This window comes from Belonocnema kinseyi, chromosome 1, assembly GCF_010883055.1.
Source record: "Belonocnema kinseyi isolate 2016_QV_RU_SX_M_011 chromosome 1, B_treatae_v1, whole genome shotgun sequence".
NCBI lineage: Eukaryota > Metazoa > Arthropoda > Insecta > Hymenoptera > Cynipidae > Belonocnema > Belonocnema kinseyi.
In genome coordinates this window covers 96,417,032-96,443,979 of record NC_046657.1, presented here as the reverse complement: position 1 = coordinate 96,443,979, position 26,948 = coordinate 96,417,032, and the positions used below count along the sequence as shown (strand labels likewise).

Sequence of the window (26,948 nt, the reverse complement as noted above, 5' to 3'; positions counted from 1 at the left end):
TTATAAATTTGTCATTAGGACAACCGCAGGATTTTGCCGGGAGCGGGTGCTAATCTGGAAAATTGCACCCGCTCCCAGCGAAATCGCGGTAAAATTTCAGGCACAACCACGTCTCACGACCGTGAGATAGGTGGTTATATATATATTTTTTTTATCTTATTCTTACTTTATATTCAATTATTTACAACTATTTACGTAAAGTCTTATATCTAGTTCTCTATCAAATTTCATGTGATAGCGCAATTTAGGACTTATTAGGAAACGAGTGAGCGAGCGATCGAAAGCGAGAGTGCAAACGAGAGAGAAAAAGAAAGCATGAGAACGCAAACGCAACTTGGTCCACTTATAATATTACATTACCATCACTTACAATGTTCACGCTTCTAATCTAAGCGACTTACGTTTCCTTTTTCTTTCACATTTCTTGCACCTCCAATTTGCCATTTTTTTAACATTCATTCTTTCATTATCTCTCATTCGCTCCTCTAGTACCCTCCAACTCCGTCATCCATTTTTGTCCTAAGCCATACTCTCCTAGAATCTGAACCACATTCTCTCGGCAGCTTCCTTTATTTTCCATTCCTCTCCTACATCCTTCCGATAAATGCTCCTATGTTTCCTCCTCCCATTCACATATTCTACACTTTCTGTTCTCTCTTTTTTTTAATACAACCCCTCCCTGACCTCGTTTTCCAATTTAAATCTGGCCATTTTGGTTCACCTTCTCTCTTCCCATCCATTTCCTAAATACTTTGGTATACCTTTCTTTTTTATCATCTTACACCATTTATTGTATTTTGATTTCTCAATCATCCCCCATATTTCTATTAATTGTCTTTATCTCTAATTTTTTCCAATACTTCATAGTGTACTTCAGTCCCGTCGTCTATGCCTCTAGCATTAAGGAACTCCCTCCTTTCTTCTTCCCATCTCCTTAGATCGATCGCCCTCCCTCTCCTCTCTTCTACCTCCACCAACCACTTTCTTGTCAACTTCCCTCCCTTTCCCACCCTCAGCTTCGTCTCAAATTTTCAAGCCCTCTTTCCCCCTTTACATACTCTCAATATCTTTCCTTGCGTTCCATCTCCCCGTCTATTCTTTCTTCCTTCCCTCTCATTTTCTAAACCTCATTATTTTTGTCTTTTCTACATTTAAATTAAGCTTTTTCCATCTATGTATTTCTTTAATCGTGTAAATAATCCCGCCATCCCTTCTTAATACCCTACCATCAACATTATGTCGTTTGCGTATGCCAGTGCATAAATCTTTTCCTTCCCTATCCTAACTCCTCCCCAACGTTTTCTCCTCATTCTCACTCCTCTCATCAACCAGAAACTATCTCCTACTTGCTCTCCTATCTTAACCCTGCTTTTTGTTTCTGTAAAAATTTCTGATACACTCTTTATTAATCCCTCTCTTATCCCCTTTTTCACCATAATTTTTTCTATTTCGCCTCGGTCGAATGAATCAAACGCAGCCTCTAAGTATGCGAACATTGCTATCATTTCCCCTTTTTGCCCGTTTTAATCCAATTATTTACTAGATAGTTCAGAACATATATGTTGTCCATTAACAATATTCCTTTTCTAAATCCTGTCTGATTCGGTGGCTCTATCTTTTTTCCTCAACTTTTTTGTTCAATCTCTCCGATAAAACAGTTACATATACTTTATACAAAGTTAGCATCAGCGTCACAACCCTATAATCTTTAACCTCCTCTCCTTTGCCTTTCTTCACTATTCGTCTAACTACTCCATCTTTCCATAACTCTGGCCACCCCTCTCCTCTTCATCCTCGATTGCACATTATCCAGGCCTATTTCTCAAGTTCCGTCCCTCCATGTTTCCATTCTACATTTGGAATCTCATCTAAACCAGGGCCTTTCCATTCTTCATTATTCCTAAAACCTGAAATATTTCTTCCCTTGTTATGTCCTCTTCCTCATCTCTTTTTCTACCATATTTTCTTCCCTTCCTAACTTTTCTCTCTAATTCTCCTAGAAAATTAAAAAAAAAAAATTTTTTCATTCTACCATTTCCATATCTTGGTTCACTCTGTTTCTTCTTTTTCTTTCTCTATTTACTACCTTCCATACCTCTACTTCCGTCCTAACCTTCTCCGCCTCTTCCTGAAACCTTTTATTCTCTTCCTCTTTCTTTTGATCACAAAACTCAGTATACTCTTTTTCCCCCATATTTTTCCCAATTACTTTTTTCTTTTATCCACTTTCTGAATTCTTTTCTCCTATCATTTTTTCATCTCCTCGTCCACATTATCCTCTTACATTTGGATATTTCTGATCTTTCTCTAAACTGTTTTTTTCCTTGTCTTGACCCACTATAACTCTGAAAAGTAGTCTCCCTTTTCCTACACTTTTTACCTTTTCTCCCCTTTTATTCATGTTGTTATTACTTCTTTCTCCCTCTAATGTCACTTGTAAGGGAAAGTGATCCAAATCAATATAATCACCTACCTCAAGTTTCTTCACCTTCTCTCTTACCTCATCATCCACTATCGCATAATCAATTACCATTCCCCTTTCACCTCGTCAGCGTGTATATTTTCCTTTCTCATCTCTCTCTATCTTTCCGTTCAAGATAAACCATCCCAACTCCTCCAAGCTCTTTACCAACTTTTTCCCTCCCCATTTAGTACCTTATTTTTGGATCTTATTCCTCTCCCTTCTCCCCATTCACTTCCTTCTCTATCTCCTGTTCTCGCATTAAAATCCCCATCTATTATAAACCTAATCTCTTCTTTATTTTCTTCAATCATTTCTTTCATCTCCTCTGCTTTCTCCTACATATCACCGCTCACATAAACCCCCACTACCTTTCACTTCTCTCCTCCCATCTTGACCTCTTCTATTATTTCTCGCAGAGGTGAAATGACAGATGAATAGAACGAAGTAGGCCTGGTAATACGATCCGCAGGCAGTTGTCCCATTAGTTGCTCAGCTCGCTTTTTCCTATATCGCACGCACCTCATACATTTCCAACTAACTGGGAGTCGTCCACCAAGAATCCGAGATGACCAGCTGAGTGAAAGCAGACTCTCTTGATAGGGTGAATGGTTGCTTAAAAGGTCATGGAGGAGCTGATGCTTGGAATTTTCCACCTAATCGTAAAAGCCCTTCACTATCGATGAAAGGCGTGAGGCGTGCAAGGTAATTAGCACTTGGCAATAAATCACCTTTTGCCCTTACCTTGAACTCCTTTCCGAAGGAATGCAATTGAACTTCTCGTATCTGAAGATTTTTCGCTGCTTCTAATTCCTCAGTTGTGATTGGGGTGTTTGACAGTGATTCTGCCTTTTTCCTGAGGTGAAGAATAAACCGTTTGCAGAGAGCTGTGATTCTCAGGAGTCAAGTTAAGTTTAAGTATTTGTCGAGCAGATCCCAATTAGTGCTAGACGGACTGACAGTGACAGCAGTTGATTGCACAGGATGTTCTTCAAGATGTTGTTCAATGGACAGAGCTTAAAAATTATTAGGCCATGATGAAGAGAAATCTTTAACTCAGTCTGTGCCAGTCTACCAGATACGATGTTAAGATAGTTGCAGTTGAGTCACTCCTCGAGTAGCACAGTCAGAGGAGTTTTCATTACCTAGTATGTAATGACATTTTGCTATGGGAAGAGTTTCTTGAATAAAACACACAAGATTGTAGACAAACTCCTTCCATCGAGATGGATAATTGCTGATCCATGTGTAGGCGAGTGAGGAACCAGTCCAAAGATGAACTGGGACTTTATCAGCATCAAGGGCTTGCACAGTGTGTCGCACCAGCTTTGTGAGAAGGACAGCTGCTAACAGTTCAATTCGAGGAATTGTTAGCCGTTTCAGTAGAGCTACGTTTGTTCTGGAGCAGACAAAGATTGTTTCTACTTTCCCTTTTTGATCGGTGGACCTAATAAACACAAAAGCAGCCAGAGCTTGTTGAGACGCATCGCAGAAACCGTGAATCTCAATAAAACTCCATGATCTCATTCAAAACCCTCAAGGAAAATACATTAATTTGATATCTGGAAGTTGTTGAACAAGCGTCTTCCATTTTTCTGAATACAAACTTGGTAAGGGATCATTCCAGTTAAGTTTTGAGAGACCAAAGTTCTTGAATGAAAATTTTAGCGTTGATGGTTATTCGTGCTAGAAATCCTAAAGGGTCAAAAATTCGAGCAGTAGTAGAAAGCGTGGTTCGTTTTATTATTTTCTTTTATTCTGGAAATGAACACGTAAAGTGGAAAGCGGAAATTTCAATTCATTCCAAAAACGACGACAGTAGCGTGTTCATCAATAGGTACAGAAGCTGGGATAAGTTGTTTATCTGTTGGTACTCCTTCAAGAATCACTGGGTCGTTGCTTATCCACTTCCTAAGAGGAAGATCGCCCGCCAAGCATAAACGATTCACCTGTTGTGCTGTCTTCTGTGCTTTTTCGAATGAATCAGCTTTTCTGAAGACATCAACTACGTATTTACCCTTACTCAAGGTGGCTGTAGCAAGTGGAAACTAAGATCCTTCATCTTCGATGAGCTGCTGCATGGTACGAAGGGCATGAAATGGTGCATACGCTTACCCATACGTCACAGTAGTTAACTGGTATGTGTGAGTTTCATTGAGTCCAGTATTCCAAATAATTATTCGAAGATACCAATCATCTGACTGTATCTTAATTTTCGATACATTTTTTCGATGTCCGAAGTGAACACATAATGAAACAGACGAAATCAGATTAAAACATCGACAAGTTCAGTCTGAAGTTTAACTGTATGCAAAATTTCGTTTAGCGAAGCACCAGTAGAAGACTTTGGCGCATTGAATACCAATCGAAGCTTGATTGTGAGACTGTTCGGACGAAGTACTTCATGATAAGAAAGATAGAAGACTCGGCTTGGTTCAGGACTTCCAGCTTGAACTTTTTTCATGGAATTTATTGTTTTATACTCATTTTTATGAAGAATTGGATCAGCTGCAAGTCTCTTTGATAGTCTTGCTAATATTCGCCGGGCTGCTGATTTTGAGTCAAAAAGCTGATCAATTAATTTTTTTAGTGGAAGTCGGACGACATAACAACCAGTATCTTCTCGATAGTGTGTAGTTTTAAAATGCTGGTTGTACTCTTGATCTTTGGCTAATAGTCTGCTCGAATGACAACGTCAATATGAGCAGATGATTTGAACTCAGAATCTGTGAGCTGAAGACTTTCTAAATGCGGCAAATAAACATTATCACATTTGGTAGCAGAGAAATCTGATGTGAGCTTAGGAAGTAGATGAGCGGTGATCACGCATTCCACTGAGGATTCAAAATAGGGATTTAGTTTGATTGAAAATGAGCTGTACGTTCGTTTAGCCTTCAATGCTCCGATTTCTTTTAGTATTAGGGATTTGGATAACTTCGCTAAATGGAGAAGGTGAATTAATCTCTCAGAGACAAAAGATATTTGAGAACCTGGATCGATAAATGCTTTTCCTTTTATTTGCTCATTCTTGTCGAAAATGACGATGAGTTGAACTGTAGCTATAAGCATTTGCGACGTTGATGGAGCCTGGTAGATAGCAGCACAGTTGGTTGGAACTTTTGATTTTGAAGTCAATCGACCGGGCTGATCGGCTTATCTCGCGATATGAATTATGCAATGTAATGATCAGAGGAAATAAGAAAACACTTGCCGGCGGTAGTCTGATCTCCTGAAATGTAGTGAATCCTGGCTGATTGTTGATTATATTGAGAGCTAGGTATGAGACCTTTCAACGACTTGAAGAGTTAACAATATCGTCATCAAAAATTCGTTGAGTTGCTTCCATGTTGGAGGATCCTTGTATGATCCTAAGTGACGTTCTCAAGCCCTGACAGACTTAAAATCCAATCGTTGAAAGGCGATGAAGAATAGAATCAGTAGTCAGTACTGTGTTCTTTAGCAGACCATCGAATCGACGACATCTTTGAACAGAAGCCAGTCGGACGGGGATCCATCAAACGTGGGAAGATTAAGCTGAGGAAGGTGTGGCCCGTATCCCATCATGGCAGTAAATTCCACGCCTTGAGATCCAGATTGAATCGATAGCGATCTTATTCTGTTATGTCGGATACGTTCAAGTAAATAGCTCATCTTCTCGAGCGCTTTGAGATAGCTTTCGAGCGTTGATCCAAACATGTTTTCCTCGAAGTAGGGATTTTCTAGCAGAATTTTCTTCTCCCTTGTTTTTAGCTGTCTCATCGCGATCTTGATGGCCTTATGATTCAGTCTTTAAAGCCCGTAAATTCCTTCATGGATTCCGTGAATTCCTTAAATTCATAAATTTCGTGCAATCCGTGAATTCAATGAATTCTGACAATTCCGTGTATAATTGAACTGCGTGAGTTCCGTGAAATTCTTGACTTCCATGAATATGCGCGGTATATACTATATATTAACCAAAGTTTTGGCTCCGTCAGAAAATGTCTCTCTTTGCCAGGAACAAGTATCCTAAAAAATCATTTACATTTTTTGCTAATTGTCCGCTTCAACAGATGTTGGGATATCCAGCCTCAAGGATGATATAGAAGTTTCACTGGCTCCTGGAATTGTATTGTTAAATTCCAATACATTTGTGGTACCATACCAATGCCATCATTTGGAAACTACAACATTATAGCGATTGTAGAGTACATTTCCTTAGTTTTTAACTTTTTTGCTCAAATTAGCTCATTAGGGCTACTCATGAATTTTTTTCATTCCTTTCTGCCCTTAAAAATTGTACGCGTGTTACATTGATGGGCCCAAGGAGGTTCTTAACCTATAGGATAGACTATTATACTCTTAGTGCAACAAGTATGTCAGGCCTTGAATGCGGGACAAATGACAAAAGATTGAGTACTCTTACAACCGCATTGCACTTTTAGATGTACTTTGTTCCATACATATACCTTAGTATACCGTAAACCCATTTCAGGTCAAGGTGTTTCCGACAATAGCTGCAACGCTCAATGAAAAAAAATGGTTTAGCAGTCCTAGCTAAACGTTCAGCTGAATTTATTCTTCTAGCAAAATATAGCTGTGTTGCCTACAGTTCTAGCTGTCTTTTCTAAATATCTAGCTGTTTCGGCTGAATTTTTCCATCTAGAAATTATTTAGCTAATTTATGTAGATCATTTCTAGATGTTTTGTTAGCCTAAAACAACTGAATGTTTAGCTAATACAGCTAGAAATTGAGGTACCTCAGCCAAATTTTCTTGGAAGATAAAATCCAGCTAAATATTTAGCTGGGACAGCTAAACCATTTTTTTCAGTGTGTTTCATTTACACCTTGATCACCGTGAACACATGCTATTTTATCTGCTTGTCTTACTTACGCGGGAATCACTTAATCCCCAGACACAAATCAACACTAAGAGTACTTTGTTATTAGTAAAGTTTGTTAGAGTACATAGATAGAGTTAACTGTCGAGAATAAGAGCTGAATATACTGGAACTTATTGTTCTGGAATATTCTTCCTATTGGATATTCGATATCGCCTAAATGCAATAAGCAGGGGATATATATATGCGACACATTGATATTTCCTCAGGTAAAATATTTTTCAAAAAAGTGAAGGTTATTCCTGAAGTAAATTTAAACGAGGAATTCAATGTCAACCTTCATTTTGACCTTGAAGTTGACCTTCATGGCTTTTTGAAGGTCAACTTTGTTTTTTAAAATGGAAACCCACTTTTTTACATCTGCAATCGATAGAGAGGAAAATTCTACGTTCAGGTACGTACCCAAGTCATAGGTCAATTGTAACGTTCAAGGTCAGTTAGAGGGTATTTGAAATTAACGAAGTTTTCCAAGAGGTTAGTGTAATTCCTGAAGTAAATTTCAACGAAAAATTCATCGGTGAGCTCTGTAATGATCTTGGTGATGATCTTCAAGGTTTTTTCAAGGTTTTTTTCAAGAAGTTTACGTTTACGTTTAGCATTACCCAGGAACGACGACGTGGATGTAGTAAATTCTGTTCCCTTTGGGGTGCTTGATTAGCGTGAGTCCCCTTGCCTCTCACGTTTCGGGGTGCTTGATTAGCCTGAGTGCCCTTGCCTCTCACGCTTCAGTGAAGATGTTCGAACTGAAAACCTTGAGCTTCTTGACAAAAAGCTATGCCATTGTAAAAATGAGTTACAGCATTAAGAATCATCTCCCTATCAATCAAAGTAGCCTGTTGCAGAATCCGATTCTGCAATTCGTCTAAGCTTTGCGGTTGCGTTGAGTATACTTTGCTCTTTAAATAACCCAAAAGAAAATAGTCGAGAGGCGTCAGATCAGGAGATCTAGCAGGCTCCGTCCTGCTGGAACCAAATATTTTGAAAATTATCGCCTGTAATCTCCTTTCATCTTGGTAATATTTGGTTGCTGGGAAGCTCTTCATATGCACGGGCATTGAGATTACCATCGATATAGATAGGGCCTATGAATGTATCATTCAAGATACCGGCCCAAACATTAATCTTTTGTGGATATTGTGTGTGACTCTCCAACATCCAATCAGGATTTGTGTCGGACCAATATCTACAATTTTGCCTGGTAACTTCACCTTTTAAAGTGAAAGTAGATTCATCTGAAAATACTGTATTGTACAAGAAAAGAGGATCTCTACAAATTCTGTCCATCATAATTTCACAAAATTCAACCCGACGATCAGGATCGTCTTCATTGTGCTCTTGTACCAGATGAACTTCGTAAGGATGGAAATTAATGCTTTTTAAAATATTTCGCACTGTCTCAGGAGCAACGTCACGCTCATCACTAGCTCGACGTAAACTAAGGTGTGTGTTTTCAACAAATGCTTGGGCTATGTCCGTCTGCATCTCCTCAGATCCTGCAGATTTTGGCCGACCAGTTCTCTGAAAATCCTTGATAGATCCATGATTCATAAAGCGTCTTACTGTTCTTTCCATTGTTGATTTTGAGACAGGATTTAACACTTCTCTATTACGAAAAGTGCGATTAAAAAGCAATTGAACTTGATCATAAGATCGAACTCGATCTCCCCAACCACGCATCATTAATACAGATACCCTCTCTCGTTCCGAAAGTTTAGCTTGCGCCATAATAATCTTTTAGCGAAAGATACTAGGCAGTCTGATAATTCCCTGAAAAATGAAATACGGAGACGTTTTTTTGGCCAAAGTCGGTTTTATTTTACAACATACTCTCCTTTTAGGTCGATACAGCGAGTCCAACGATTTTCTAACTTTTTGATACCGTCCGAAAAGTACTCGATCGGAAGGTCTACAAAATACGCCTCAGTTTCAGCTATGAGCTCGTCATTTGAGTAAAAACGCTTACCGGTGAGCCATCTCTTCAGGTTAGGTAACAAGTAATAGTCGCTGGGGGCCAGGTCTGGTGAATATGGTGGCTGAGGAACCAATTCGAAGCCGATTTCATGCAATTTTGCTTGTGCAACTAAGCATGAATGAACAGGCGCATTGTCGTGATGATAAAGCGGTTTTTTCTTCTTCAAATCCGGTCGTTTTTCGGCGATTTCGATTTTCAATCGTTCCAATAATGATGAATAGTATGCTCCGGTTATGGTTTTACCTTTTTCAAGATAGCCCACGAATATTATGCCATGTACATCCCAAAATACGGAGGCCAAAACCTTTCCGACCCATTGTTGCGTTTTTGGACGCTTCGGAGCACTTTGGCCCGGTGGAACCCACTGTTTTGTCTGTTGCGTTGACTCAGGAGTGCAGTAGTGGATCCAGGTTTCATCCATGGTTATGAATCGGCGCAAAAACTCGATCGGTTTACGCGAAAATAATGCCAAATTCTGCTGGGAAGTTGTCACACGGATTCGTTTTGTTCCACTGTAAACAAAGGCGGCACCCATCGCGCGCAGAGCTTCTTCATGCCCAAAACTGAATGCACGATATTGCTCACACGTTCCAATGATATGCCTACAGCATTAGCTACCTCTCTCAATTTCACTTTGGGATCATTCAACATCATATCATGGATTTTTTCGACATTTTATGGTGTAGTTACCTCTTTTGGGCGCCCATATCGTTCAGCATCAACTGCGCTCGTACGGCTACAACGAAACTCGGTAAACCACTTATGAATCGTTCCAATCGACGGTGCAGAGTCCGGGTAATACTTATCCAGCTTGGCCTTGGTCTCGGATATCGTTATTATATTACTCTTATATTTAACTCATTGTTACTGATAATACCTTGAGAAATAACCACTGGCAGCTTTTTCTGTAATTTTCCAAGATGGACCTACGGCACAACAACTGTCAAGCAACACTCACCCTGCGACGGCAGGCGACTCCAATCGTAATTACAATCCTGTAGCTTTCCAAATAAACACAGTTTCTAAATTATTTTTTTTTATGTGTAAACATCTTAGACCTCGATATGGGGAATCGCGTCAGAGGCGAGTGAAACGATGGCTCGAGAATTAACGCAAGATTCTGACACATCGAATTTTTTGGACTTGGTACAGTATTCTTCTACATATTTATATGCGTATGGAAATGTGAAAGTTATTAACGTTTACCGAAGATGTTTATACATAAATCTGTCTTGGTTCGTAGTTTATGACGCACGTGATGATATGCCTAAAACTTTTGCATAAAATTTCTGAGATATAAAAATGCGATAAGTGCAATATTCTCCATAAGACATACAAATGACTGAAGCAAGAGCTAAAACTATTTTGTTTTGAAAATAAAAACAAGGGTAAATTTATTTGCCTAAAAGAAGTACCGCAACACAGCTGCGACCCCGATCGCTGATCAATCTCTCTAGCGATCAACCCAAGTGAAGGGGCTTACAAAGTTATCATGTGAGACTGCCCACTCGGGCCTATTTGTATCCAAGGTCTTTTGTTTCAGGTGTCGTTCACTCCACTGTCACTATTTTTATAAATTAATTGTCGCCACACTTTTCTGTCCTGGTATACCTCTCTAGCTTCCTTTACGCCCATTAATTTTCTCTTGCAAGCTCTTGTATTTCTATGGCTTCTTATAGTCCAAGAGCTAGCTACATAAAAACGGCTCGAAACGATTCCTAAGATCAGAGCCTGAAAGTTGTAAGTAAAACCCTAGTACATCACTAAATGGCTACTGTGTCGGTGCGAAACGTTTGCGGATGAAAATGCCAGCCGGTTTTCCACGTTGAAAAACTTGCGAAAAAGCTCGAGATGATTTCCACGTAAAAATTGTTTAGAAACATTCTTAAGGTCTCAACTAACAGCGGTAAAGCAATGGCAGAGGTTTAGCCGTATAAAAAACCCTTGGCAGAGGCGATTGAAAAGTGTCGGAAAACTCCCCCGAAAAATCGATACGATTCCCGCGCCCAACTTTTTTCCCAACACTCTTTAGCCCTTAACTAAGAGCTGTGCGTAATGGCAGAAGTTTTGGGTGACAATAAACCCTCGGCAGAGATTAATTAATCGGAATCTGTCAACAAATTTGTTAATACACGATTGTTCGCTAAGTTGCAAGTTGAGGCTAATTTCATGTATGCCATTACAATTATTTTCAAATTCTACCCCAAGTAAAAAAAATTATCACGATACGGTTAAAACTCGCTGAGAAACTCGAATTTTTTACCGCGCGTTCAATTTGAAGCCACTCTCTCGCTTTTCGTAGGCCAGGATACAACGCCTCCCGCAGCGTACGCTGCCGATCGCTTATTATATTCAGTTCATGCGTGATTGTTGACAGTTGACAGTTTCCGATTAATTAATCTCTGCCGAGGGTTTATTGTCATCCAAAACATCTGCCATTACGCACAGCTCTTAGTTAAGGGCTAAAGAATGTTGGGAAAAAAGTTGGGCGCGGGAATCGTATCGATTTTTCGGGGGGGTTTCCGACACTTTTCAATCACCTCTGCCAAGGGTTTTTTGTACGACTAAACCTCCGCCATTGCTTTACCGCTGTTAGTTGAGACCTTAAGAATGTTTCTAAACAATTTTTACGTGGAAATCATTTCGAGCTTTTTCGCAAGTTTTTCAACGTGGAAAACCGGCTGGCATTTTCATCCGCAAACGTTTCACACCGGCAGAGTAGCCATTTAGTGATGTACTAGGGTTTTACTTACAACTTTCAGGCTCTGATCTTAGAAATCGTTTCGAGCCGGTTTTATGTAGCTAGCTCTCCGTCTATTATGACTTTTAGAATTAGGTTCTTATTTGCATATTATAACCATTATTTCCGAGGTCTGACTCTGAGCACACTGCTATTTACTTTACCTAGATATAATTGTTTCGTTAGTCGTTCATCTTCCATTCTCTCAAAATGCCCAAACCATATCAAATCGATAACTTTCTTACCCTCGTTTATGCGCCTATACACGAAGACCCATTTTAATTTATAATCCCAAATATCTTCTAAAATACTTTATCTACGAAGAAATGGTTAGGACAGTGGTTGGACCGGACCGAGAGGGACGTTTGACTGTACCACACATTTTGACCTTGAGGTCAATTTTCAAGGTCAAATGGAGGTAAGACCCTTTTCTTAAATGAGAACGCCTACTTTTGACTACGGCTTTGAAAAGAGCGGGAAATTTCGCGTCAAAAATTACCTGTGGAAACACACGTGCGCAATTCGGTCGGATGCCAGATCTTGACCATTGGCCCAAAGTCGGCCCTGCTATGGTAACCGATCTACGGTAACCAGAGTTGGGCCGATTAAGATGTTTTCAAGCTGCCATGGTCGTACCGACGTTGGCGACGGACGTCGGCAGCGAGCGAAAAGCCGACCGTCGCGTCGGTCCAATTCTCGCCCAACTATGGTACGCCAATTGGATCAATCGTGGCAGATTGGTCGGTACGACCGCAATAATGCGGTCGGTCCGACTCTGGATACAGCAGTCGGATGGTCATAAGTCATCTTGATCAACCCGACGGTCGGTCAAACCTTGGCCCGAATATGAGCAGACCGTCAGATAAACTCTGGTTAATCGTTACAAAAAGACCCGTGAAAGTGCACTCGGCCCGACTGTGGTCCGTCGATGTCACATATGCCTGATAGATCTGCTTTCGGCCACAGTTGATCTGCTCGTATTATTGGGAGGACGAATTAGTGTCTTACTCGTATAGAAATATATAAATATTCAAAATAAACCATTAAAAATTCTTAACCAAAAACAGGAACGTTTAAGGGTAAATATTTATTATTTAGATATCTTACAATATCATAATTAAAAATGTCGAAATGAAACATTCAGAATTATTAATTGAATAATGCTACATATGCAAAATATATCTGTTTTAATTATAATAAAGTAATTTTAAATTCTGCAAAACTTAAGAATTCTAAAAAATCATCGAACACTGAATATTTTCAAAGAATAGCTTCCCAATTTGTCAAGCCTCTTTTCCAATTAATCTATGAAGAAAATACCACAATTTGCTTTAAGAATGTCATGCGAGAGCTAGGCATTCAAAATTAAATTACTTTAAATTTCCTATCTAATAATATTTGAAGTGAATAACCTATATGCACTTTAAATTTAGATTAAATGGTCATCTTTTTTGTGTTTTAAATCAAGTTTTCAATTTCTTATAAATAAATGAATATGACGAATAAAATAGCCATTTTTCCTATGTTCAAATTTCCTAAGTTGTATACAGTAACATTAGCTAATATTCCCCAATATTCTTTAATAAAAAAGCAAAATTATAAAAAAATTATTTGTCGAAAGAATTTTTTCTACGATTTTCCATAAATTTACGTTTTTTAAAGTTATATTGCAAGAACTTTAAATAAAAACAATATAATGATGAAGAAATTTCTTTGTGAAATTATTATTGTTAATATTATAAACAAATACATTTATCAGACACTAGTTTAGATAGGGTTCGAATCCTCGGCGAGTAAGATTTTTTAAAACGATAAAGCGTGCGATTATAAGTGCAAGTAACCGTATGTGTGAATTATGTATTTAATAATGATAAAAAATGAAGTTTATATAATAATTTAAAAAATAACTTATTTTAAATTAATTTTTGTCGAAGGTTAGATGGCTCATATATGGGACCAAATGGCGACCCGACGTGGAGAAGTCAAAGGCGGTTGACCGTTATCATTTAGCTGGTTGTCCTGACCAGTGGCGCACAAAGTTGGATCGACCGTCCGACGGTTGGCCCGACCGTGGGCCGACGGTCAATTCGCACCTGGGAAAATGGGTTTTGTGACCTTGGAAAGGTAAAAAATTAAGGTTAAATGTCAACTGCCAGGGTCACTTGAAGGTCAAGACGATTGTTCTTAGATTGAACTCTGTGCCCGGATGAATTTTTTTTTAGACTTCAGACTGTGGATTGTTATCACCCCCCCCCCCCCCCCCCCCCCCCCCCCCCCCCCAACATAGCCAGACAGTGCCAATGGAGAGCACTTCGAACAGTTACTTCGTGGCTGATTGTAACACTAGTAGTAAGGGTTCAGAGGCAAGTCGAAACGTGAGGGGCAAGGGGAACTCACGACAAGAAAGCATCCCAAAGGAAACAGAACTTACTATGCCCACGCCGTTGTTTCTCGGTAACGCTAAATTTTCTGTTTTTTTGTAACTAGTCACAGAGAAGTTACATTGTCAAAATTTTCATTTTTGTAACTACATAGTCACAGTCTTTACATCTTATCCGAAATGATTATTGATGTCTGGACCTTCAAGTACAGTCAAATGTCCCCCTCGGTCCTGGTCAACCTTTGTCCGAACCATTTCTTCTTAGATAAAGTATTCTAGAAGATATTTGGGATTATAGATTAAAATGGATAACCGCGTGTACAACTCCCCATTTGTTTTTTCGTTACTAGTGAATACCCAGCGGGCAAAAAAATTAAGGATGTCCTAGAGACGTTTTCGGGACATTCCTAAGACGTCTTTTATAAAATGTCTTTTAGTCATCCTAGGAATGTTCTTCAAACCTCTAATGTCAGTACGAAAGATGTCCCGAGAACGTCCATGTCTTTAAGGCGTCCTTAGGTCATCTTTAGGACATTGGACGTCTTGAAGACGTTGATTGGCCTGACATAGGACGTCCTAGGAACGTCCAAGGGACGTTCTTGGGATTTTCATAGTTTTGTGCCCACTGCTTAAGCTACCAAGATATACGTACTTATCAACTCGTTCTATTCTCTCATCATTTAGGATAATGTTGCACATTCTTTTCTTACCTTTTCCTTCAAACACCATAATTTTCGATTTATATACGTTAATTTTTTCTACGAAAGCTACTCCACGTACCCTCACTATCTCGAGATCTGAACCTTCTCCATCGAAGAGGGCCATTCTTAGACACTTGTCCATAAATATAATAAATAGCCATGAGGACCATTGTCTAGCTCTTTGCATAATATTGAAGCAGTCACTTAGTTTCCCATTAACCCTTATACTCGCTTTACAACCTGCAAGTATTTTCTGCATTGCTTGTAGAAGCCATCGATTAACTCCGTACTCCTTTAGGAGTTCCCAAAGTTTACTGCTATACTCTGTTTAGCGGGAGAACAAAATCGGTCACGCAGGTTTTTTTTTTTTAAAGGCGTCAACAAATTTTTTCATCGGTGTACAGCCAATCGCTGTTGAAGGGAGACATCATTTTTTCAAATAGACACCAAGTGCTCTCTGAAATTTGTTATAACCTTAGTTAGGGTCATCACTAAACCATTGCCAGCGGGGGTCCTACACCTACACTTCCCTTTCTCTTTGTATGTGAAAAATTCCTTTCGCGAATTCCATCATTATGTCGACGTTTTAAGGCCCCCAGAGACAGAAAAAATAGTTTTTACGTCGGTGTCTGTCTCTCGTCGTTGCTGTCGTTGTCGTTGTAGTCTGTAAACACGATAAAATTTGAAGGAATTATCCGATTGGATTGCCCGTTGGCACACTTTACAAGAGTATGAAAAAAAGAATTTTTTCAAAATAAAAAAAACAAGCGAAAATAAACATTTTGGGCCAAACAACACACGTTATGAAGAAAAGTCAAGAGAAGGAAACGTTGCTTTTTGTATGTTTTATGTGAAAACTGACTATCGCTAAATAATCTAAATAAATGTAATATAAGTTTGGTATAAAAGTGTTGAACATAATGCCTGTGCCCGCGCAGTTGCTTTTTGTATGTTTTATGTGAAAACTGACTATCGCTAAATAATCTAAATAAATGTAATATAAGTTTGGTATAAAAGTGTTGAACATAATGCATGTGCCCGCGCAGCGAGCAGATTAAAAAATATATATTACTTACGGTAGTTACGTTCTGTTATGAAAGAGCATTTACATCATTACTCGAATTAACCCGCATTTCCCTGGTATTTTGAAATTAACATGGGGGTTTAAATGCGAAAAGCTCGGTTTTCGATAAAATGGAAGAAAAGTACTTGTTATAAACATTTTGTGAATTTAAGTGTAGTCACTTGATAAGAAATTTCCAAGGAATAATTTCCACTCCATGAGTTTTAATTTTAACCCCCCTATTCCTTTTTTATTTAGGCTGGGAAATTCTCGGAAAATGCATAAAAAATGCAAACTAGCAGGTTTCAATAAAATTCATGCTAAAGACGGTATTTTTTGGAATTTTTTCAACATGCATAATTTGTGATCAATAAATGAAGGATTTCCACGTATTTTTAAATAATTAGGAATTGTTTAAACAATTATCTGTTTGTAGGCACGGTAACTTTAAAAAAATCAATCTATTAGATTGCTCTTTGGTACACTCTTTCAGGGTCAAAAACTGAAGGACAGATTCGTTAGCCCGCTATTTCGGATAAAAATGCAAAAATTCAGAGCAATTTCCTAATCTATTTTTAAGATTAAAAAATTCTATGTAAGGCTATTTGTAATGCTCGTAAACTTGAACAATTTATTCTTACGACTTTTTTCGATCAAACATAAGTTAACAGAGTTAAAGCATTTTCAAAATAAAAAAAAATAAAAAACGAGAATTAACATTTTAAGCCAAAAAAGCACGATTTGAAAAAAAGGCAAGAGAACAGTAACATTGCTTTTTCAAACCCCTACAATATTATCTTAAGGACTTCTTGATTATTTGTGAAAAATCTAAAACTCAAATTTTTATCGTCAAAATGATAATAAAAAATCAAAAATTCCATTTTATCGTCAAAATTTGCAAGATATGAAAAAAATATGATTCATAACAAATATATGCACCCAAAAAATATCTGCAAATTTGTTATGGATCACTTTTTTAGGTCACTTATTTTTTGTTTTACTCGTAAAAAAACAGCATTTAAAGAAAAAAATTGAATTCTCGGACAAAGAACACAAGCTACGAAAAAAAAGTTTACAAAAATTGTTTACCCAAAAAGTAGCAGCAAAAAAGCAGGAAGGCACGCGTGATGCGAATGTACCCATGTAGTGGGCAGATTTTTGTTCCCTGTTAAGCGTGAAAAGTTATTATTGTCTCTAATTAATTACGAAATTAACGGATGTTAGGAGCAAAATTTTTTAAGAATGTTAACAATGAAAAAAATATTTCACTTCTATTTTTCATATTTAAAAAAGTTTGTGAGTTTTTCTTCAAATTTCGCATTGTTTATTATATTTTTTTTTTAATTAGGCTCGAAAAGAAGATTTACTTTTTCTCTTGAATAGCATCCTAGAACGAATATGGGATGGAAAGTATTCTTTGAGTTGTAGGAGGTCGTACACGAGCGCTGGTGCCCCGCGCCAACTAGCTACAGTGTTCCTAGGCGTGCTATTACACCATTAAGCCATTTCTCATTCGGGGTAGGCGTGACTCACTCGGTAGGGGAAAGGGGTAGTGTGTGGAAGGGATAGAAATTTTTTCAGATTGATCCAGAATTCTCGTGCTATTTAAGTAAATAAGACGTTCATTCCGTAACACTGCTCCGACCCAGGTTGCTGATCAATCTCTCTAGCAATCACCCCAAGCGAAGAACTTCACGAAGTCGTTATTTAAGGTTCCCCACTTGGGTCCATTAGTGGCCAAGGTCTTTGGTTTCATACTAGATAAAACTTATTTTTACGTTTACGTGTAACGAATATTTTATTTTCACTCTCACTTAGCTGGAGAACAATTTATTTATTTTCAATATTGAATTTTCAATACGGTTCCATTGTAGGACAACGACAATAATAAAATAATAAACGATTTTGGTGGACGGTTCTGTTTGCCTGTTATATTTCGAAATGGTTTCTGATGGCTCCATTTGCCTCTAATGTTTTGGGGAGTTTTTTGTGTTAATCTCTTTGCCTATAACCACTTGGTAATTTAAAAAGACTCGTCGCTTATGCCACTGCTGAAAACCTTCAATCTCGACGAGGGGCAAATTACTCTCGAATCAGTGTAATTAATGCAAAGAATGACTGTAAATAATGAAGGCGATGCGGAATCATTGTGAGTTTAATGCGAGGTTTAATGTAACTCGTTATTTAGAAAGATCAGTAAGAAGCGTAAAGAAAATAAGGTATTTTCCGTAACTCGAACGCAAATTTAAGGAAGATAATTAAAATAGTGTTCGGAACGTGAATAACGTACGAAATAACGAAAATAGTCTATCGCGCTGCGACCCTTTGCGTATACAAACGAGTCGACGTGAGATCACGCGGCACAATAGTAGATCGACTGCAGAGTATTTCTAATATTTTGAAGGGGAAACACGCGTCAATGAAAAAGCTGTGTGTTAACTGTATGAATTTGTATCTCGTACTATTTTGAAACAGTCAGAGAGTAGCTAGTTAATTATAATCAATTTCGCAAAATCTATAACGTTGAAAAATAAAGCAAAAATCACAACGTTTGCTGTTTATTATATATTGCTTTTATTAATATTATTTATTAATTACTAGTTTTTGTGTATTTGTTAATTTTGATTTTTTTAAATGTAAAAATGGAAACCATCGATCGAATATTCAAATCTTATAAAGTAATAAAAAATTATTGGTGAATAAAAATAAAATGAAAGCGTGTCTAATGTGCGGAAATTTAAGCAAATCCGAGAATCGTCCGAGAACTTGAAAAAGTCCGGGAAAATCCAGGAATTGTCCTGAGTTTTATTTTTGGTGCGGGAAGTGTATTTCATTTCCTCATAATTTATAGTTTTTTTTCTTTTGCCTTTGACCTACTTGCGCTACTTTTTCCTTACTTAAAATTCAAATTTAAAAAATAAAAAATTCACAATTTTGGAAATAAATTGTCACATTGCCATCGAGTAAATTACGTATTAGTTTGGTTGAACATTGTTTCACCTGAAAATTTAATTCTCAAATTTTTCACTGGCAATTTATCTTTTTAAATGCAAAGTCACCTTTTTTGGTAGAAATTAATCTTTCCAGTTGAAAATTTATTTTCTGGTCGAAATTATTATTATTCTAGTTACAAATTCATAATTTTATTTGTAACGCTGTTTGAAAATGTGACTGATTTTTAAATATTGGTTTTCTTTATTATAAAAATTTTTCTTTCGCTGACAATTTGATTACTCCAATTGAACAATTGATTTATTGCCAATTAATTCATTTGCTAATTTGAAAGTTCACCTAAAATTTGGGTGTAATTGGATTTTTATTATTTTGTATTTTTGGATGTGGAAGTGCTAGGTTTACGTTAGGTAGTACCTCCACAAGAAAACTAATTTTTTGAAAAAAGTAGAATCCCAAAAATTGTATATAACGTACAAAAAAAAATTTTTTTTAATACCAAAACTTTGAGCTATCAAGAATTTTGAAATTCAGTTCTGGAGGTGCTAGATTAATGGACCTTCAAAAATATTTATTTGAAATTATAATTATTTCATCGAGCTGGAAGTCAGAATTACTCGCCCTCGTCCGCTAGAAGTCAGATCGCTGCATAGTGCTATCACTGTATTTACACTATGAGTTTACGCGATTTGTAGTATGACGGTTTCAGTTAAAGCGAATAAGGCGAGCGTACATTCTTTTTAATGTCAATAACGTCAGTAAGGTGGACGTTAAATTTTAACGTTTATACTGATCTGATAGTGAGCAGCCCCTCGAATTTCGATTCGACTATGCAAAGACTGTGCCGGGTACATACAAAAATTCTTTGCACCCTCTCCAGAATCGACTCTGAATTTAAAGAAGTATTCGTCATCCCCACAGCATGATATTTTCCCGAAAAGAAAGATCGCAAAGAGATTGCGAAGAGAAGAGCAAATTGACCGTTAAATTGAATAAAAAAGCATTTTTCAAGTAACAGTGTGAGAAGCAAGGAGACTCACACCAACAAGCACTCAAAATCGTTATAGGCAAAAAGATTAACACTAAAAACTCCCCAAAACACGAGAGGCAAGGGGATTCTTCAGAAACCATCTCGAAATGTAACAGGCAAGCAGAACCATCCACCAAAATCATTTATGCTTTTATTACTAATTATATCGTTTTCCTACAGTGGAACCATATACAAAATATAATTAGAAAATATCTAAATCGTTCTCGAACTACATAAAAGTGAGAAGAAAATAAAATATTCGTTACGCGTAAACAGAAAAATAATTTTGATCAATTATTAGAACCACTGAGACACTATAGCACGCCTAGTAGCGCTGTGGCCAGTTGGTGCGGAGCACCCGCGCATACATATGCCTGAATAAAAAAATTAAAAATGCCAAATTTGGAAAAAAATTCAAGAACAATTGAAATTTAGCGTTCGAGATGAATCATTCAAAACTCGGGCCCTTATATCTTAAAGGTCCGTGGTATTAAGTGCGCCCCCTTTACAGAATTTAAAAAGGTCCACTCGCACTACAATCTGGAAGAGTTTGAATAAGATCAGCGATAACAAAATTTTAGCCGGGGACACTTAGCCAATTCTCACAAATTCTCTTACACCATATGTCGCTTGTTATTCAGTATTTGCTTATTTTAAAAGTTATACCCTATATTGTTTGAAGAATTAAATTCAACTGCTCTAGGAATGGAGAATATTTTGGAGAATATTTTCCATTCACAGATTTCATTATTATGCGAGCGTTTTTATTGTTTAAACAATATATGGTAAACGTTCTGAAATAAGGAAATATTAAAAAATAAGCGACAGTGTGTAAGTGATCGAAAAAATTAAACCTTTCTTCACCTTCCCTGTGAAATAAGCACAAAAGTGAATGATTACTAATTGTTTAAAAAATGTACATTGTGTTATTAATCCCAGAATATAAGTTTTTCACATTTTGCAGTGGAAACAATTGTTTCAATAAATTAACATTGTTTAAATAATTACCAAATATTCTTATAAAATATGTTAGTTTTAACATTCGATAATTGTGTCATTAATTCCTGATAATAATAACTTTTTACGACTTTAAGGAGGAGAAATTGTTTAATTAATCACAAAATATGTTAAACTATAAGTACTACTCTTGACTTTCATTAACTTTATATCGTTTATCTCAAAATATAATAACTTTTCACGACTTACAAGAGAAAAACATTTGTTTAAAGAAATAATGATTGTATACACAATTCAACATCAGTTGAAAATACTTAGAGCCCCTTGACTTATCGATCAAAAATGATTTATGATTACAAAATTCCAAAAACTGTCGCCTCTAGCAAGAATTTGATAGAAAACTGCTATGTTGCATTTTTCGTGACACTTTCCGGGCACAATAAAAGAGGTTTGGGGAGTTAACATTCAAAGTTATTAGATTGAAATTATTCCTCAAACATTCGATAAGAGAGTGACTACACTTTAATTCACAAAATGGATTATAAAACAAACAAAAATTGAAAGTCAAATTTTTACATTTATAAATCGGGACCACCCTCATACAATATATATGCCTACTTTCATATACTAACTCCACATCCTGAGGTAGCTACATTATTCAACAATTGAATTTACATAGTTGCTACCTTTTAATCTCTAAAATCATCATGAAATTTAATTCTCTTTTCCAGGAATTCAATCAGGCTCACCAGTCACCAACTCCCTATATCCTCGCATGGTCTTAGCATATACATTATACAGACTTTCAGAAAACAGAATACAAAATTGAGTAAAGTGAGGCGGCACACCCTGAAGGGGCTCAAGAATGAAAAATGAAGTCTAGGAAGTAGGAAGAATGAAGAGAGAAGAGAAAATAGGGGAAACAACGTGGCAACTGGCAGCGTGGAAACGGTGGAAAGGGAATTGTCTCGATTCGCGGCGGAGTCGTTTCAGATTCAATCTTCAGTCCCGGTCTAGAATCGAGTAGTTACGCTTGGACTTCAGCGTCGGAGCAACTGGTCCAGTGCTGTCGTAAGGTCGCGACCACACAAAGCCATAAGGAATGTAATCTCTATGCGAGGCCTCAAATTTCTACCTCTGTGCCGCGCGCAAGTGAGAATATTTATCGAGGTTAGTGCCCATCTAATAGTATTGTACGTTTTCCTATTTTTAGTCCTAACTTCGTCACCTCCAGTTCACACGTTTGTCGTGTCTAACACGTGCGTGTGATATTTGACAGGTCATACCCACATCCACATGTTCTTTTTTCAATTCTTGTTCGCCATTTGTATTCCCGGAAAACCGAAGACATTTTCAAAATTGCACTTTTTTCTCGTTTTCAAGAAAACTTTCAAGTAGAATCGTTACTACTGAGCATTTAGTGTGCACATATTAATCGAACAGAGAAACGTTTTCCATTAAAGGAATTTATTAATAATGAAATGAATATGTGTAATTGGAGTAGATTTCAGGTAATAAAAGCCATTCTTTGAGGAAGAAAGTACTTTTTTCAAATTCAGTATTAAACATCAGTCTTTATTTATCTTATACTAATGTGTCGTTACTTCTTTTTGAATTAAGTTTTGTAATAATTTTAGAATGTTGTAACATGGTGAAATGCACGCAAATTTTTGTGCAAAAATTAGTGGTGAACTTTTTGTAAATTTTTTAACGTAAAACGCAATGTAACTTTTTAATGTGCAGCATATATATTATTTCATGATATATTTAGGATAAATACGGTGTTTCATCGCTTTTTTTATCACTCGTTTTTATGCAAACGTCAGAACGTCCAGGCGCCCTATGAAAAGAAGGCACATTTGGGGGGGGGGGGGAAATACTACCTTAAATTTGAATTTTGATTCTTGTAGTGCTAACATGTAGAACAAAGCCTATATGTTTGCGAGAAAGGTTTCAGAAGCACTGTGTGTGTAAACAAGTATCAAAGATAGCAAAAACAGGTTTTTTTTATTTGTTGCAACTAATCTATATGTATCTAAAATGTAGGTCTTACAAATATCTCCAAATGAAGTTTCTAACATTAATAGTTGTTCATTTTTTTACATGGAAAACAAATAAAAACCATCCGTTTGTATATAATTTTACAAAAAACAACCAGCAGATTTTTAACCAGCACAGAAAGCTAGTCGAAATTTGAAAAAAAAACATCTTGACACATCAATTTGTTGCTGAGATATCGAAAACTGTTTGCAATTTGAACACGTGAATTCAATTCCGGCGCGAGCTTCTGGCATGCCACAGCGGCTTCTCCCACTCCTCCACTGACTGCGTCGATCCTTTTTCGTAAAAACTTTTCCGTGAATCAGATACGCTTATAAAATGTAAATTTCGAAAGCATATTTTCCTGAATTTTAAAGCAATTAGTAGAACTCTTTTTCTATATTTGGTACAATATTAAGCTTTATAAAATGAAAATAGAAGTAGTTATTTCATGTGTTATAAGGAGAAAAATTAACATATTTTTTAAGCCATTTTTATGCAATATAACGGTCAAAATTATTTTGCCGCTAAGTGTACTTGATAGCAGAACTCCTCTAGAGGACACCAAACCCACTTTTTGTTGAAATCCTATCGGCAAAATCTGTAGAAATTCCGTTAAAAAATATAGTCCATTTTTTAATAAAAAATGAGTTTGTATGAAAACTAATTTAAGTAATTTAATTTAAGTTAGATGGTAAGAGACAAATTTTCGGAAAGTTAAAAATTTATTAATTTATCAATGCAATAATTATTATATATTTTAAAAAGGCACTTTCGGGCGGTTTTTATTTCTTTCCAAGTAAACAAATGAACAAATCCTAATGTATGGCACGTTATTTTGTAGATATTCATAAGACTTACATTTTTACTTAAACTATTTTTCTGATAGATATATAGACATATAGGCGTTTGTTCTACATGCTAGGACTACCAGAATTCGAAGTCAAGTTTCGTGTCGTATTTTTTTTCAAATTTCATTATAGAGAGCCTCGCCTAATTTGCACATTTTTTTTTACTTAAATTGTAGTATTTCTTATAATAAAGATACAATTAATTTTTTTATATAAAAATCATTTATTTACATAGTACATAACTTACACAGTAAATATTCTTTATAATTAGTAATTATAATTTGGACCTTTATTAAAAAATTACATTATTTACTTTTCGCGCATGTTCAAATTATCGCACATTTACTTTTTTACGTAGAACTCAGAAACTGAAAAATTTTGTTATAGAAAATGCGTGACATATATATTTCCTTGTGAGACACGTCGTTAACATAGTCTATAAATAGCTTATTGTGTAGTCTTTCTTTTTAAATATTCAGAGGCCATTATTGGTTCTTATACCTACATAAGCCTCATACACCTTTTGCACATTCATTGTTTTTTAAATAATGTAACATAATTTTACGTATAATGTGTACTATACATTATGAAAATCATATATAATAAATATAGCTTATATGCATGCTCATATATTGTTTTAACATATGCAAATAAAAAATCTTGTATTATCATTCTTTGTAGATATTTCCAGATTATTACTTTTGTCTAAAATTTATCATTTTTGTATTTTGTCTCTTTGGTATACATGCAATGATATTACTTATCATGTGCCTAATTTATTATACACTATAGCGTAAATCCGCGGTTCCATTAGGGTGTGGGAGTTGTGGGGCGGGGGCAAAATCGACAATAAGTTCGCCAGTAAAAACATGCCTATAACCTGCTCAGAGACATGATATATTACTGTACAAATTTTCACAATTTTTCGTGCATTGATTATGATTATAGGCTCTGGCCAGTATTATTATGGAATTTTCCGTGAAAAATTGCCTGAAAGTATAGATCTGAGGGTAGTATTATGGAATTTTCCATAATGTTAGCCCCGAATGAGCTGAAAAAGAGGTTAGTTTCATGGAAATTTCCGTGAAGGGGCATTGGAATAGAAATCCATGGTTGTTTTTTGAAGTGAATTAAAAGTAGGAAAAAAACCAAGATCTGTCAACCTATGAAATTCTTGAACCAATTGATGTAATTTGCAGTTACGAATCGCATTGGTTATACCCATTTCGCGGGAATCAGTAAGCACGTGCTCTATAGGTTTGCCAATGTCTCATCGCATTGGCGTAGTCGCTTAGCTACTATATTTAATATAATACTTCAACACGCATATTGTACACGGGAAAAAGTCTTACTTATTTGCAGCTTAATTTTACGAATCTTAATTCAAGCCTTTTTTATGGAGTGAAAATTTAAGCCCCGAATTTTTCATCTTTAAATTAACCCCTAAAAGCCTAAACCTATTTTACGACTTGAAAACAAGAGCCTCTTTCTTAAAAAATGAAATTTTTTTGCTGCCTGATAATTTCTATGAAATTCTGTATTCAAGTTTCATGTACAACATGTAAAAACTTTCGTATCGCTTCATTCACAATTTGTGCATTTTCAGATTTACAGCCCTAATAATCCTGCTCATCCATTCACTTTACGATAAGGACCCTCCAAAACAGCTCTACATTAAAGAAATACAGTTCAATGAAAACCCACAAGACACAGTTTTTGCCGCGATACAACTTGTTCTATTATATAGGTATGAGTCCACATTTTTCCACGTTCAAAAATTTGTTTGAAAAATAGTTTTCGCGAAGAAATGAAAATCGTGGGTTTTTCGCGTCTTTATGTTATAGCTAGATTTCCATCGATCTTTATGATAACCTATGTCAACCATTTGAAAAAAAGATATAAATGCTTTGGTATTTTGACTGTACATACATGAAAAATAAATTTCAATACACCGAACTCTCGCTTTCAGTCACCCCGTTCTCAGCTTTCCTAGAACTGCTGGCTCACGCAGTTTGTCAGGGGAGTAGAGCGAGGACGGCTGCGACATTATATTTATTCCAATTGGAAACGAGTCAGGCGGCCCTCACTGTTTACGTTTCTATTCCTCCGAAATCAGTCCAAGGCCATTTAAAGGTAATCCCCCGACACTTGACTGAAAGCGAGAGTTTGGTGTATATTAATAACAATTAAGGTAAAATTAAATGAAAGATGACTGTGTTGTCTCTTATAATTTACATTATAGATAGTTGTATTTTGGCTTAAATTGTCGGGAAATTTTCGAAAAAAATATATATACACACGAGTGGAAAGGCACAGCATCAAGCCGAAGGCAGAGTCGAGGTAAACCGTACTATATTTTTTGTTATATGTGCAGAGCATCGGCAGTACGCGCAGTATTTTATTTGCACTGTTCGTCAAAGTTTCTTTTCGGTGCCTGTAGGCCAGGGCTCGCCACTTCAAGCAGTTGTTGGCTGCCACGACAAGTGCATGGCTGCCACCAATTTTTTCTGTCATTTTTTTCTTCGTTTTCCAGGAATCGAGCGAAGGGTTACGGCAGGGCTCGCCACTTCAAGCAGGTGTTGGCTGCCACGACAAGTGCATGGCTGCCACAAATTTTTTCTGTCATTTTTTTCTTCGTTTTCCAGGAATCGAGCGAAGGGTTACGGCAGGGCTCGCCACTTCAAGCAGGTGTTGGCTGCCACGACAAGTGTATGGCTGCCACCAATTTTTTCTGTCATTTTTTTCTTCGTTTTCCAGGAATCGAGCGAAGGGTTACGGTCACGCTAAATTACGTCTCGTCTTTGTTCACGCCGGGGGTTCTGAACCTTTTTACTCGAATTTTCAATACATTTAATTTCCAATTTCAATTTTATTTTTAATTGAGAAAGTGAATCAAATTTACCTGAAAATTGAAGCTGTC

At 36.7% G+C, this 26,948-nt stretch overlaps 2 protein-coding genes across 3 annotated transcripts in view; one reads left to right on the top strand and one right to left on the bottom strand.

The window, feature by feature from the left end:
• Positions 1-18,537, bottom strand: part of LOC117167419 (tyramine beta-hydroxylase) — a 59,899-nt gene extending 41,362 nt beyond the window's left edge. The window contains exon 1 of the mRNA XM_033352335.1: positions 18,489-18,537. The gene's annotated coding sequence lies outside the window, so the exon portion shown is untranslated. The remainder of the gene's footprint in view (positions 1-18,488) is intronic.
• Positions 18,538-22,131: 3,594 nt separating this feature from the next.
• Positions 22,132-26,948, top strand: part of LOC117181544 (putative phospholipase B-like lamina ancestor) — a 22,837-nt gene continuing 18,020 nt past the window's right edge. Inside the window, exons 1-2 of one of the 2 annotated variants that reach the window (XM_033374471.1) lie at positions 22,132-22,307; positions 25,635-25,775. The gene's annotated coding sequence lies outside the window, so the exon portion shown is untranslated. The remainder of the gene's footprint in view (positions 22,308-25,634; positions 25,776-26,948) is intronic. The other variant, XM_033374396.1, reaches the window with a different exon arrangement.